The 12,756-nt window shown below is 35.9% G+C and overlaps 1 protein-coding gene across 3 annotated transcripts in view; it reads right to left on the bottom strand.

Annotated features, from left to right (window-relative positions):
• The window catches only part of HSF5 (heat shock transcription factor 5), a 43,483-nt gene that overhangs the window by 7,018 nt on the left and 23,709 nt on the right, over window positions 1–12,756 (bottom strand). The window lies entirely within an intron of this gene.

Raw genomic sequence — 12,756 nt, 5'->3', positions numbered from 1 at the left:
GAGCCTGGAGCCTGCTTCGGGTTCTGTGTCTCCCTCGCTCTCTGCCCCTCCCCTGCTCATGCTCTGCCTCTCTGTCTCAAAACAATAAATAAGCACTAAAAAAAATTTTGAAATATGAAAACCATACTTATCTTGCAGGCCATTTAAAAACAGGCAGTATGTTAGATTTGGTTCACAGGCCATAGTTTACCAACTTGTAACACTCACTAGGGCTATAATCAAGAGATTTTTAACCAAAACAGAAGATTTCATCAAACAGAATATTGTTATAATAGTTGTAAAAAAAATTATCTTTTCTCCAAAGAAGATATACAGATGGCCAACAAGCGTATGAAAAGATGCTCAACATCACTAATCATTAGGGAAATGCGATCAAAACCACAATGAGATAACACTTCACACCTATGAGGATGGCCATAACAATAATAAAAGGGGAAAAATAACAAGTGCTAGCGAGGATATGAAAAAAATGGGAACCCTTCTACACTGCTGTAGGAAACGTAAATGCTAGAGCTTTTATGGAAAATAGTTTGGCCGATAGTTAAACATAGAATTACCATATGACCCAGCAATTCTACTCCTAGGTATATACCCAAAAGACTTGTAAACAGATACTCCACTACATGCGCACATGTTCACAGCAGCACTATTCACAATAACCAAAAGGTAAGAACAGCCCAAATGTCCGTCAGCAGATGAATGGATAAATGAATTGTGGTATATATATACAATGTAATATTATTTTGCCATACAAAGAAAGTTCTGATACAAATGTTATGACACGGGTGAGCCTTGAAAACATTATGCTAAGTAAAATAAGCCAGACACAAAAGGTCACATATTACATGATTTCATGTATATGAAATATCCAGAAGAGGTAAATCCATAGAGACAGAACACAGATTGGAGGCTACCAAGAGCTTGGGGGAGTAGGAATTGGAAGTAACTGCTTAATGAATACGGGGTTTTCTTTAGGAGTGATGAAAATGTTTTGTAACTAGATAGAGGTAGAGGTTGCACAACATTGTGAATATACTAAATGCCACTGAATTTTGCACTTTAAAATGGTTAATTTTATGTTTTGTGAATTTTATCTAAAAACGTATATTTTCCGGGGCGCCTGGGTGGCTCAGTCGGTTAAGCTTCCAACTTCAGCTCAGGTCATGATCTCGTGGTCCGTGAGTTCGAGCCCCGCATCGGGCTCTGGGCTGATGGCTCAGAGCCTGGAGCCTGCTTCCGATTCTGTGTCTCCCTCTCTCTCTGCCTCTCCCCCGTTCATGCTCTGTCTCTCTCTGTCTCAAAAATAAATAAACGTTAAAAAAAATTTTTCTTAATGTATATTTTCCTATTAATTTGAAATGACCAGACAAAAAGAAGGGGAAAACAGAAAATAAATGGCTACAAAAAGTAAAATTCATAACCAAACATATCTTGGTTTTAAATGTCAGAACACAGGGGGCTCCTGGTTGAGTGTCCGACTTCGGCTCAGGTCATGGTTTCCGAGTTTGAGCTCCGCGCTGTTGGGTTCTGTGCTGACAGCTCAGAGCCTGGAGCATATTTCGGATTCTGTGTCTCCCTCTCTCTCTCTCTCTGCCCCTCTCCCACTTGTGCTCTGTCTCCTCTCTCAAAAATAAATAAACATTAAAAAATATATAAAATAAATGTCAGAGCATAATAACGAGATATGGAATGACATCTTAGTAAGACATCCACAATTCTTGGTTCCAGAAGAATAGAACTATAGAGGACATGACTTGTCTCTATTGTACCTGGTATGGTACCAAGCCCCAGGCAATTGTTCAATAAATACTTTTTAAAAGAAACCTGAGGAGCGCTTTGACTCCTCATATGTTCAAAACTTATCTTTTGGTGGCTAACTAAAAGATTGCTCAGATAGAAAGTGGAAGAATAGTGGCTTCCAGTGGCTTGGGGGTGAGGAAGAATAGGGAGTTATTATTTAATGAGTACAGAGTTTCATTTTGCAAAATGAAAAGAGTTCTGGAGATGGATAGTGGTAATGGGAGCAAAACAATGTGAATGTACTTAATGCTACTGAACTATATACTTAAATATGGCTAAGATGATAAACTGTATGTTATATATATTTTACCACATTTTTTTAAAAGATTGCTTTTTTTCCAAGGATTTTTTTTTGAAGTACATCAGTAAGATTAAAGTGGGGTGGAAAAGCATGTCATTCATTCAACAAACACTGAGTGCCACAGCTAATGCTAATACTGTAGGTGCTGAGGATACATCATTTAACAAAAGAAAGGCCTTTCCCTCATGGAACTACCTGTAAAGAGGGGAGAAAAATAATAAATAGAAGGTTTTTCTAATACCAAAAGCCTTCTTCGTATCAGCTATGCTATACAGACTCTAACAGATAGTACATAAAACTTAAACTGACTTTGGTTAAGGTCTTTAATCCCATCGAACCTTATTTATAGCCATGTTTTCATAACCCAACCATTAGGTTAAGTTCTATCAAGGTAGAATAATTTTGTACTTCATGAACCGTATTTCTGCTTACACTCTCATTACAAAAGCTAACTTTTTAGTAAAGAGGTTCTAGCTTAAGTAATTTACTCCTTGCCCCTAATAAATGGAAATGTGACCAGTTGTCATAATAATGCTAATATGTCACAACTCTTCTATTTCACAGCAAGAATTCAAGGCCAATTAAGACTCGGCTATCAACAACACTGACCAAAGGATAAGTCTTTACTTAAGGAAAAAAAGAAAATGAAGAGATAATAAAGATAATGTCCTAATTATTTTATCAGCTACACTTATAACCTTAATAGTGAAAGAGATGAAGTGATTATTTTAACAGTAGGCACCAGAGTTCCTCTTGGGCACGTAACTATCTTTGTAGAGACTATACTTGACAAGCTGTTTTGGTTGGAGAAAGTAAGGTCTCAAAGACATTAGGAAATAGAGGAAATATCTAACGTCTCTCCCCAAGGCACAGAAAAAAAGACCAGAGAAGAGAAGATACAGTGCTGGTACAAGTAAAGATGACAACATGGCAGAGGCCATAGTGATTAGTGACAAAGAAAGGTGAGAAAATGGCAAAGTGACTGACAGCCTTTTAAAGAGAAAGGTGGATAACATTCCATCTAAAATTTTATGCAGTATTTTAAATGCAAACCCTTTTTACCTCCCCAAAACTTCAGAAAAGAGTTGAACACATACAAATGCCTAATGTAAATGCATGGGGAAAGGCTGGAAACAAAGGAAGAGGGCCAAGTTCTACATCTGGAACAGCATGGAGCAGATAAGAGAGAAGAGCTGTAGGAGGTGAGAAATGGATGACTTCGGAATTAAACAGAAACAGGAAATTTAAAACTAAAAGTCATAGTAAGCCCTAGAAATTCTAAAAAATCTTGGAAAAGCATTTTAGGTGTGGGATACAGTTAGCTTGGGTCAATCATATCTAAACCTTGAAGTCAGGTTAATAACTGGGATATAAATATTTTTTCAAAATATTCTTTTTAATTTCCCATTCCTATTATTTTGATGGTTTTAAATTTACACTGAAAGAATACTTTAAAATATTTAAGCAATTTTTAGTATTTTTGGATTTTTTTTTCAATTTTAAAAATCTATAAAAATACAAAAAGGGAGTAAAAATTTTCCATAATCCTACTATTGTGTATATTCATACACAAATTGAAAAGTAAAAAAGTACCTCTCTTCACCTCCAATTCTACTTTCCTAGAGGTAACCACTATTACATGAATCCATTTTATCATATATTGCTATACTTTTTCCTATAATTATATAGTATATACTTCCTTTTTTTCCTCCTAGAAAGGAGGCTGTCCTAGACATATTGTGCTGCAACTTGCCTCCTCCACTTAACATATGTTATGAACACTTACTACCTTTCTAGGTAACAACATATCAAGCTAATTTTCTTAAATGGTTGCATAGTATTTCATTAATTTTTTATAATTTATCTAGCTCCCTATTAGGCAATTATACTTTTTCCAAATTTGTGCTATCATACATGACACAACAGTGAACTCTGCCAGGACTGGAATTCCTGAGTCAAAGCACATGAGCATTTTAGTTATTTACAAATAATGCCGAATGCCCTCCAAAAGGCTATACAAATTCATTCCAGTTACAGTGTATTAAGATGTTCCTTTTTCCCTAAACTTTTATCAAACCTGGATATTATCAACAGCTTAAGTTTTGCCAATCAAAAAAAAATCTTTTGGGTTGATTTAATTTGCATTTCTCTACTTGATTTCTCTGAGGGGTTCAACATCATTCTACAAGCATATTGGCCACTTTATTTCTTCCGAACTGCACATTAATATCATTTTCTTTACTTTTATTGGGTTGACTTTTTCTTATTGATTTGTAGGAGTTTTTATGTATGATGAATAGAATACTTTGTATTTTGTTAGTCCATGTAACAGAAACTTCTACTTGTCTCCTGATATTTATTCCTCCTTTAAATCATGGTGTTGTTTAACTAGGCAAATGGTCCCCAGGTAAAGACTACATTTCCAAGCTCCCCTTCAGCTAGTTTGACCATGTGACCAAGTTCTAGTCAAACTGATGAGAGCGTAAGTGATGATTATGCTCATAAAAGGAAAGGATATTTATAGCAGCCTGCTGGCCAACATACTGATATAGTGGTGAGCCATTTTTAACCCTGCAACACCTGAGGGCTACCAGAGAGAGGTAAAGCTGCCACATCAGCTCTAGACAGCTTATCCTCAGACTATATCGTAAGGGAAGAACAAACTTCTAAACTGTTTAAGCTACTAGTTTTTTGTTTTGTTACAGCAGCCTAACTTATACATGGACTAATATGGAATTTGGAATCTAGAAGTGAGGTACTGCTATTATTCAAATTAAAATACACGTTATGAGCTTGGTGGTCAGACTGCAGGTAATTATGACACTAGCTAGAACACTGGTGATCTTTGTAACCCATGTCAAAACATTTGATAAAATTGTTACCGTGATACCCTGGAAGACAGGCCACATGCCAAGTGAGCAAGTAACCATAAGGGAAAAGGCTGACAAAATTCACAGTGTTAGTTGTTTCTTGACACATTCAGCAAAGTCCTAAAATAAGAGATGAACTCAGGCTAGAGGTAGCCAAAGCACAAGCAAAGATAGAAGGGAATACTTCTCTGCCTGTAGTTGATAACCTATTGTCTAGAGATCAGCAATTTGGACTGTGCACCCAACCACTTCATTATCCCAACGTGAAATAATAGTAAGAGGGCCTGAAGCTTTTCTCAAGTACTTCTGATAGACAATGGGAGAGAGCTCTGTGGCAAAGATCAGTTAAGAATATTATCTTTCCAATGGAACCCATTCTTTTAGATGACCTCAATATAGGTTCCATTAGGTTGAATGAAAGGGATGAGCAAAGTACACAGTAAATCAAATACCAGACTTTTCAGGCTTAAAAACTACCTAAATAAGATCTCTGCTATAACTCACATTTGGAATGAACAAAGGCAAACAAATCAGTAGTCTACCTTTTTTTTTTTTTTTTTAAGAATTGAAATGCCAGAGAAATAACAAACATGCCCTGCTAAGATATAGGACTGTTCAGCTTCTTAAGTAATCCTCACACCCTTTACACACTCTCTAACAAAATGTAGGCAACAAAAACTGGACTGCTCCGAAACCATGTATATTCCAGGGGTGCCTAGCTGGCTCCATAAAGAATGTGACTCTTGATCTCGGGATTTTGAGTTCAAGCCCCACGTTGGGTGTAGAGATTATTTTAAAAATAATAAAATGTTAAAAAAAAAAAAGAAAGAAAAGAAATGTATATTCCCCAAGGACCACATCAACGTAATGATTTGTATGTATCGATAATGTGTTCCTTTTTATTGCTGAATATTATTCTGTTGTTGTAGGGATACACTGTAATTTATATGTAATTCATAACTTGTGATGAGTGTATGCTTAATTTAATTTTTAAGAAACTGCCAAATGGTTTCCAAAAATGGTTACACTATTTTTATTCCCCACTAGCAGTGTATGAAGAGTTCTAGCTGCCTCATCAACGCTTGGTACGGTCTTGTTTTTTTCTTTAAAAATTTTAGCCATTCTAATGGGCAGGTAGTGATGTCTCCCTGTGACTCCCAATGACTTCCCTGATTATTAAACGTGTTAAGCATCTCTTCATGTGTTTATTGACCACTTGTACCACTTAGTGGTATGTCTGTTCATATATTCCCCCCACTTTTGAATTGCACTGTAAGAGTTCTTTTTATATTCTAAATATGTCCTTTGTTTTCACATATGTGTTGTCGATATTTTCTCCTAGACTTTGGCTTGTCTTTCCATTTTCTGAATGATGCCTTTCCAAGAGCAAAAGTTTTAAATTTTGATGAAATCCAATTTATCAATTTTTTCTTTATTGATCACGTTTTTGTGCTCTAAGACATCTTTGTCCGCTCCAAAGTAGCAAAGCGTTTCTGTTATTTTTCACCAAGCTTTGTATGTTTGAGTTTTATATTTAGGTTTGTTCACTCCAAAGTAGCAAAGGTTTTCTCCTTTTTTTTCAAGGAGTGTTATATATTTGGGTTTTATATTTAGATCTGTAATTCATTTTGAGTTAATTTTTAATTATGGTGTGAGGTATGGATCAACGCTAATTTTTGTTGAAAAGACTTACCTTTCTCTACTGCATTGCCCTGGCACCATTGTTGAAAATCAATTGACAACAGGGGCGCCTGGGTGGCTCAGTGGGTTAAGTGTCCGACTTCAGCTCAGGTCACGATCTCACAGTTGGTGAGTTCGAGCCCCGCGTCGGGCTCTGGGCTGACAGCTCAGGGCCTGGAGCCTGTTTCAGATTCTGTGTCTCCCTGTCTCTCTGACCCTCCCCCGTTCATGCTCTCTCTCTGTCTCAAAAATAAATAAACATTAAAAAAAAAAATTTAGAAAATCAATTGACCACATATGTGTGGATCTATTTCTGGACTATTTTGTTTCATTCACAAATAGAAAAGATATGTCTATCTTTTTCACCAATATCAAACAATTTTCATTACTGTGACTTTGTGGTAAGTCTTAAAATCAGATAAAATCTCCTTTCAAAATTGCTTTGTTAACTCTATAACCTTTGTATTTCCTTTTTTTTTTAATTTTTTTTAATGTTTTATTTATTTTTGAGACAGAGAGAAACAGAGCATGAACAGGGGAGGGGCAGAGAGAGAGGGAGACACAGAATCTGAAGCAGGCTCCAGGCTCCGAGCTGTCAGCACAGAGCCCGACAGGGGGCTCGAACTCACGGACCGCAAGATCATGACCTGAGCCACCCAGGCGCCCCTGTATTTCCTTTTAAATCTCGGAATTAGATTATAATTTTTAAAAAAGTCTACTGAAGGGGCGCCTGGGTGGCTTGGTCGGTTAAGCGTCCCATTTCGGCTCAGGTCATGATCTCGCGGTCCGTGAGTTCGAGCCCCCTGTCGGGCTCTGTGCTGACAGCTCAGAGCCTGGAGCCTGCTTCAGATTCTGTGTCTCCCTCTGTCTCTGTTCTTCCCCTGATCGCACTCTGTCTCTCTGTCTCTCTCTCAAAAAATAAATAATTTTTAAAAAAAACTTAAAAAAAAAAGTCTACTGGAATTTTGATTGAGATTGCACTGAATTTACAGATCAGTTTAGAGAGAGCTGTCACTTTAACAATGTTGGATCTTCTTATCCATGAATATGGCATATCTTTCCACTTTACTTATGTCTTCTTTAATTTCTTTCAGCAAAATTTAAAGTTTTCAATGTAGAGGTCTTGGACATCTTTGGTTCGACCTATTCCTAGGTATCTTAGGATTTTGGTCTTACTGTAAATGTTTGGTATTTTAATTTCATTTTCCAATTGTGTGCTGCTAGTTTATTAAAATACAATTGCTTTTTATATATCAATCGTATGTCCTAAAACCTTGCTAAATTCATTTATTTGTTCTGTGGTAGATTCCCTAGATTTTTTTTATATAAGTAATCATATCATCAACAGATACTTTTACTTCTTTCTTTTCAATTTTTATGCCTTTTATTTATTTTTCTTTCCTATTGCAATGGCTAGGCCCACCAGTATAATACTGAATATATAAGTGGTGACTGTAGGCATCCTTGCCTTGTTCCCAGTCTCTAAAGTATAAAGTTTGGTTTTCACCATTAATTATGATCTTTGCCATACATATTTTATAGGTGCTATTTATCAGTTTGAGGAATTTTCTACTATTCCTACTTTGTTGAGAGTTTTTATTATGAATAAGTACTGACTTTTGTCAAGTGCTTTCCCTGCATCTTTTAAAATCATCGTAGAGTTTTTCTCCTTTATTCTGTTAATATAGCAAATAACATTGTTTAACATTTGAAAATCAATCAAGCCTTGCATTCCTCGGATAAATTCTATTTGGTTGTAGAGTATTATCCTTTTTAAATATTGTTGGACTCAATTTACTATTTTGTTAATGATTTTTGCATCTATATTCAAGAGGATTAATTGGTCTATAATTTTTGTTCTTATTTTGGGGAAAGTTTTTAATAACCAATTCAACTTCTTTAATAGAAGTGTGTGAATTTTGGTAAGTTATATTTTTCAAAAAGTGTGTCTATTCCATTTGTATTCATTGATGTAAGACTGTCCACAGTATTCTCTTATTCCTTTAATATCCATAAATTCTGAGGTGGCAATCTCTTTCTTTTTTTTTAAGTTTTATTTATTTAAGTAGCCTCTACAACTCAATGTGGGGCCTGAACTTATGACCACGAGATCAAGAGTCACATGCTCCACCAACTGAGCCAGCCAGGCACCTTGGTAATCTCTTTCTCATTCTTCTTTTTTTTTTTTTTTTAATGTTTGTTTCTTTTGAGAGAGACAGAGAGGGCCACACAAGTAGGGGAGGGGCAGACAGAGAGAGAGAGACACAGAATTAGAAGCAGGCGCTAGGCTCTGAGCTGTCAGTGCAGAGCCCGATGTGGGGTTTGATCTCACGAACTGTGAGATCATGACCTGACCCAAAATCGGATGTTTAGACACCAAAGCCACCCAGGTGCCCCTCTTTTTCATTCTTGATAGTTATGATTTGGGTTCTCTTTTTTCTTGATCAGTCTAGCTAGAGGCTTGTCAACTTTGTTGATCTTTCCAAAGAGCCAGTTTTATATTTGTTAATTTTCTCAATTGTTTTCTATTTCATTGATTTCTATTCTTATTTTATCGTTTCCTTCCTCATGTTTACTTTGGGTTTACTTTCCTCCTTTTTTTTTTTTTTTTTTCTAGTTTCTTATATTGAAACTTCAGGTCATTGATTTTAGATCTTACTTCTTTTCTAATATTAGCTAATATTTTCTAATATTAAAATTTCTGATTTAATTTAATATTAAAGCTACACACTTCATGCTAACATTGTTTTATTTTTTTAAGTTTTTAAAAAATGTTGATTTATTTATTTTGAGAGAGAGAGAGAGAGAATACGAGCAGGGGTGGGGCAGAGAGAGAATGAGAGAGAATCCCAAGCAGGCTTTGCACCATCAGCTCAGAGCCCCACATGGGGCTTGAACTCATGAACCACGAGATTATGATTTGAGCCAAAATTAAGAGTCCGATGCTCAACTGACTGAGCCACCCAGGCACCCGGCTAACATTGTTTTAGATGCATCTCACAAACTGATATATTTTCATTGTCACTCAGTTCCAAATATTTTCTAATTTTTCTTGAGATTTTGTTTTTGAGTTATGGTTTAGAAGTATGTCACTGTATTTCCGGATATTGGAGGTTTCCCTGGTTCCTTTACTGTCATTGATTTCTAATTTACTTCTGTTATATTAAGAGAATACACTTTGTATTACTGTAATTCTTGTAAATTTATTGAGACTTGTTTTATGGCCCAGTATACGACATCTCTTGGTGAATGTACTATGTGCACTTGAAAATAATGCATATTCTGTAGTTGTTGGATGCAGTGTTCTATAAATGCCAATTAAATCAAGGTGGCTGATTATGTTGTTCAGATCTCCTATGTCTTTACTAATATTTTGTCTAGTTATTCTATCAATTACTTAGATGGTGTATTAAAATATCCTACTATATTGGGGCATTGCCTGTTTTTCCTTTTGTCAATTTTTGTTTCATATATTTTGAGGCTCTATTACTACACAAAAACACATTTATAGTTGATATGCTTCACTGATTAACTGTCCACCATTATGAAGCAGACTCTCATTATAATACTCTGTCTTAAAGGCTGTTTATCTGATATTTAAAAATAACCATACCAGGCTTCTCATACTTCCTGTTTGCATATTATATCTTTCCCCATACACTTACTTTTAACCTATGTGTCTCCTATAATCAGTCTATTGTAGGAGTTTGTTCTTTTATCCACTTTAGCAATTTCTGCCTTTGAATTAAAGTTTTACATATAATCATTGTATTGGTTGAATTTGGGTCAACCATTGTATTATTTGTTTTCTCATTGTCTTCTTTATTTTTCCTTCCTTCCCCCTTTCCTGCCTTCTTTTGGATTATTTCTATTGTGTTGGTGATTATCCTAGAAACTACAGTACCTACTCTTGATTCATCAAAGCCCATATTAATCAATACCTTTACCACAGTTTCCTTCTGCCTGAAGAACACCCTGTAGGGGTGTCTGGGTGACTCAGTCAGTTAAGTGTCCAACTCTTGGTTTTGACTCAGGTCACCATCTCATGGTTCATGGGTTTGAGTCCCACTTTGAGCCCTGTGTCAGGCCCCACACTGTCAGCACAGAGCCCACTTTGGGTCCTCTCTCTCCCTCTCTCTGCCCCTCCCCTACTTGCTCTCTCTCTCTTTCTCAGAAGAAAAAAAAAAAACTTAAAAAAAAAAAGAACACCCAGTTGAATTTCCTTTAGTGTTGACCTGGTGTGGCACATGCTCTCAATTTTGTGTTTATCTGAAAATGTCTTCATTGTCTTGCCTTCATTCTTGAATGATCATTTTCGTGGGTAGAGACTTCTGAGGTTGCAGTTGTCTTTCAGTATATTAAAATGTGATTCTAGGGGCGCCTGGGTGGCGCAGTCGGTTAAGCGTCCAACTTCAGCCAGGTCACAATCTCGCAGTCCGTGAGTTCGAGCCCCGTGTCAGGCTCTGGGCTGATGGCTCAGAGCCTGGAGCCTGTTTCCGATTCTGTGTCTCCCTCTCTCTCTGACCCTCCCCCGTTCATGCTCTGTCTCTCTCTGTCCCAAAAATAAATAAAAAAACGTTGAAAAAAATAAAATAAAATAAAATGTGATTCTACCCTTTTCTGGCTTCCATTATTGCTGTTCAGAAAGAAGCTGTTAGTTTAATTCAGATGTTGGCAAATTATGACCACTGGGTTAAACTGGGCCCTGCACCTGTTTTTGTAAATATAGCTTCACTGGAACATCACCATAACTGTTCATCTACATATTCTCTATGGCTGGTTTTGTGCTACAAGGGCAGAACTGAGAGGTTAAACAGATCATATGGTACTAGCATAAAGAGAGACAAATAGACCAATGGGCTAGAATAGAGAAACCAGAAACAAATGCTTACTTATATGATCAGATGATCTTTCACTAAGACACCAAGATCACTCAATGAGGAAAGGACCATCTCTTCAACAAAAGGTGTTGGGAAAACTGTATATCCACATGCAAAAGCATGAAGTTGGACCCTTATCTTACATCATATACAAAAAGTAACTCAAAATGGATTAAAGACCTAAATGTAAGACCTAAACTGTAAAACTCCTAGAAGAAAACACAGAGGAAAAACTTCATGACATTGGACTTAGCAATGATCTCTTGGAAATGGCAACAAAAGCAAAACAAAACAAAACAAAATCCAAAACAAAACAAAAACAAAAAACAAATTGGACTACATCAAACTTAAAAACTTTTATGTTTTGACACAGTCCTTTATGTAAGGACACAGTCAACAGAGTGATTGTGAGTAGAATATTAGCTACATTAGTTAATGTGTGACCTTGAACAAGTTATTAATCCTCTCCAAGCCTAAACTTCCCAATCTTCAAAATGATGACAATACCACTTTCATTAAGTTTGGTTATGGCATTAAAAATGGGTATGCACAAATATTAGTTCCTGTCCTTTTCTAAATCACCTTCAAAGTCTATGCCATTGTTTTAAACATCTCTAGTGGTAAGGAATCTTAATCTCTTAATCTTTTATCATGGATTGGACCATATATATTCAACTAAAAGTGACTGTACAAGCTAAGTCCAATGAATAAGAGTAGTGATCAGGATAGTTCTTTGCCTAAAAGGTGTTTTGCAGAAACAACCCTATGAGTCTGAGCAAGATCTTGACCATATCACTATTAGTTTACTTTTTGGAGAAATTCTCAAATAATTTCTCAATATTTTTTAAATTTTTTATGGCTAAAATGATTGTCTGACCTGATTAATTCTACCTGGATTGCATGCCTCTGACATGCATACAATTTGAGAATATTAAAGCTGGCCATTGAAGACTCTGATGACTTGTTTTTGAATCACATAAAGAAACATGTCTTATTAGATGTTACTATTTTCTTAAAAAATGGTTTTGTCCAATTGCCTTACAAACAATAGAACCAACTCTATGTGCCTAAAACAATCATTAATTTTGGGTTCCTATAAATTACAGGAAAAACAATGCCACTGCAAAAGCCACTCTTGATACTATTATCATAATGTGTTCAGGATAATGTTATTAATGACTATCTAATTCTTTACTGCTACAATTTTAAGTATATTCCCTCTTAT

The sequence above is a fragment of the Panthera tigris genome, chromosome E1 (genome assembly GCF_018350195.1).
Source record: "Panthera tigris isolate Pti1 chromosome E1, P.tigris_Pti1_mat1.1, whole genome shotgun sequence".
Taxonomy (NCBI): Eukaryota; Metazoa; Chordata; class Mammalia; order Carnivora; family Felidae; genus Panthera; species Panthera tigris.
This window is presented reverse-complemented; position numbering and strand designations above follow the sequence as displayed.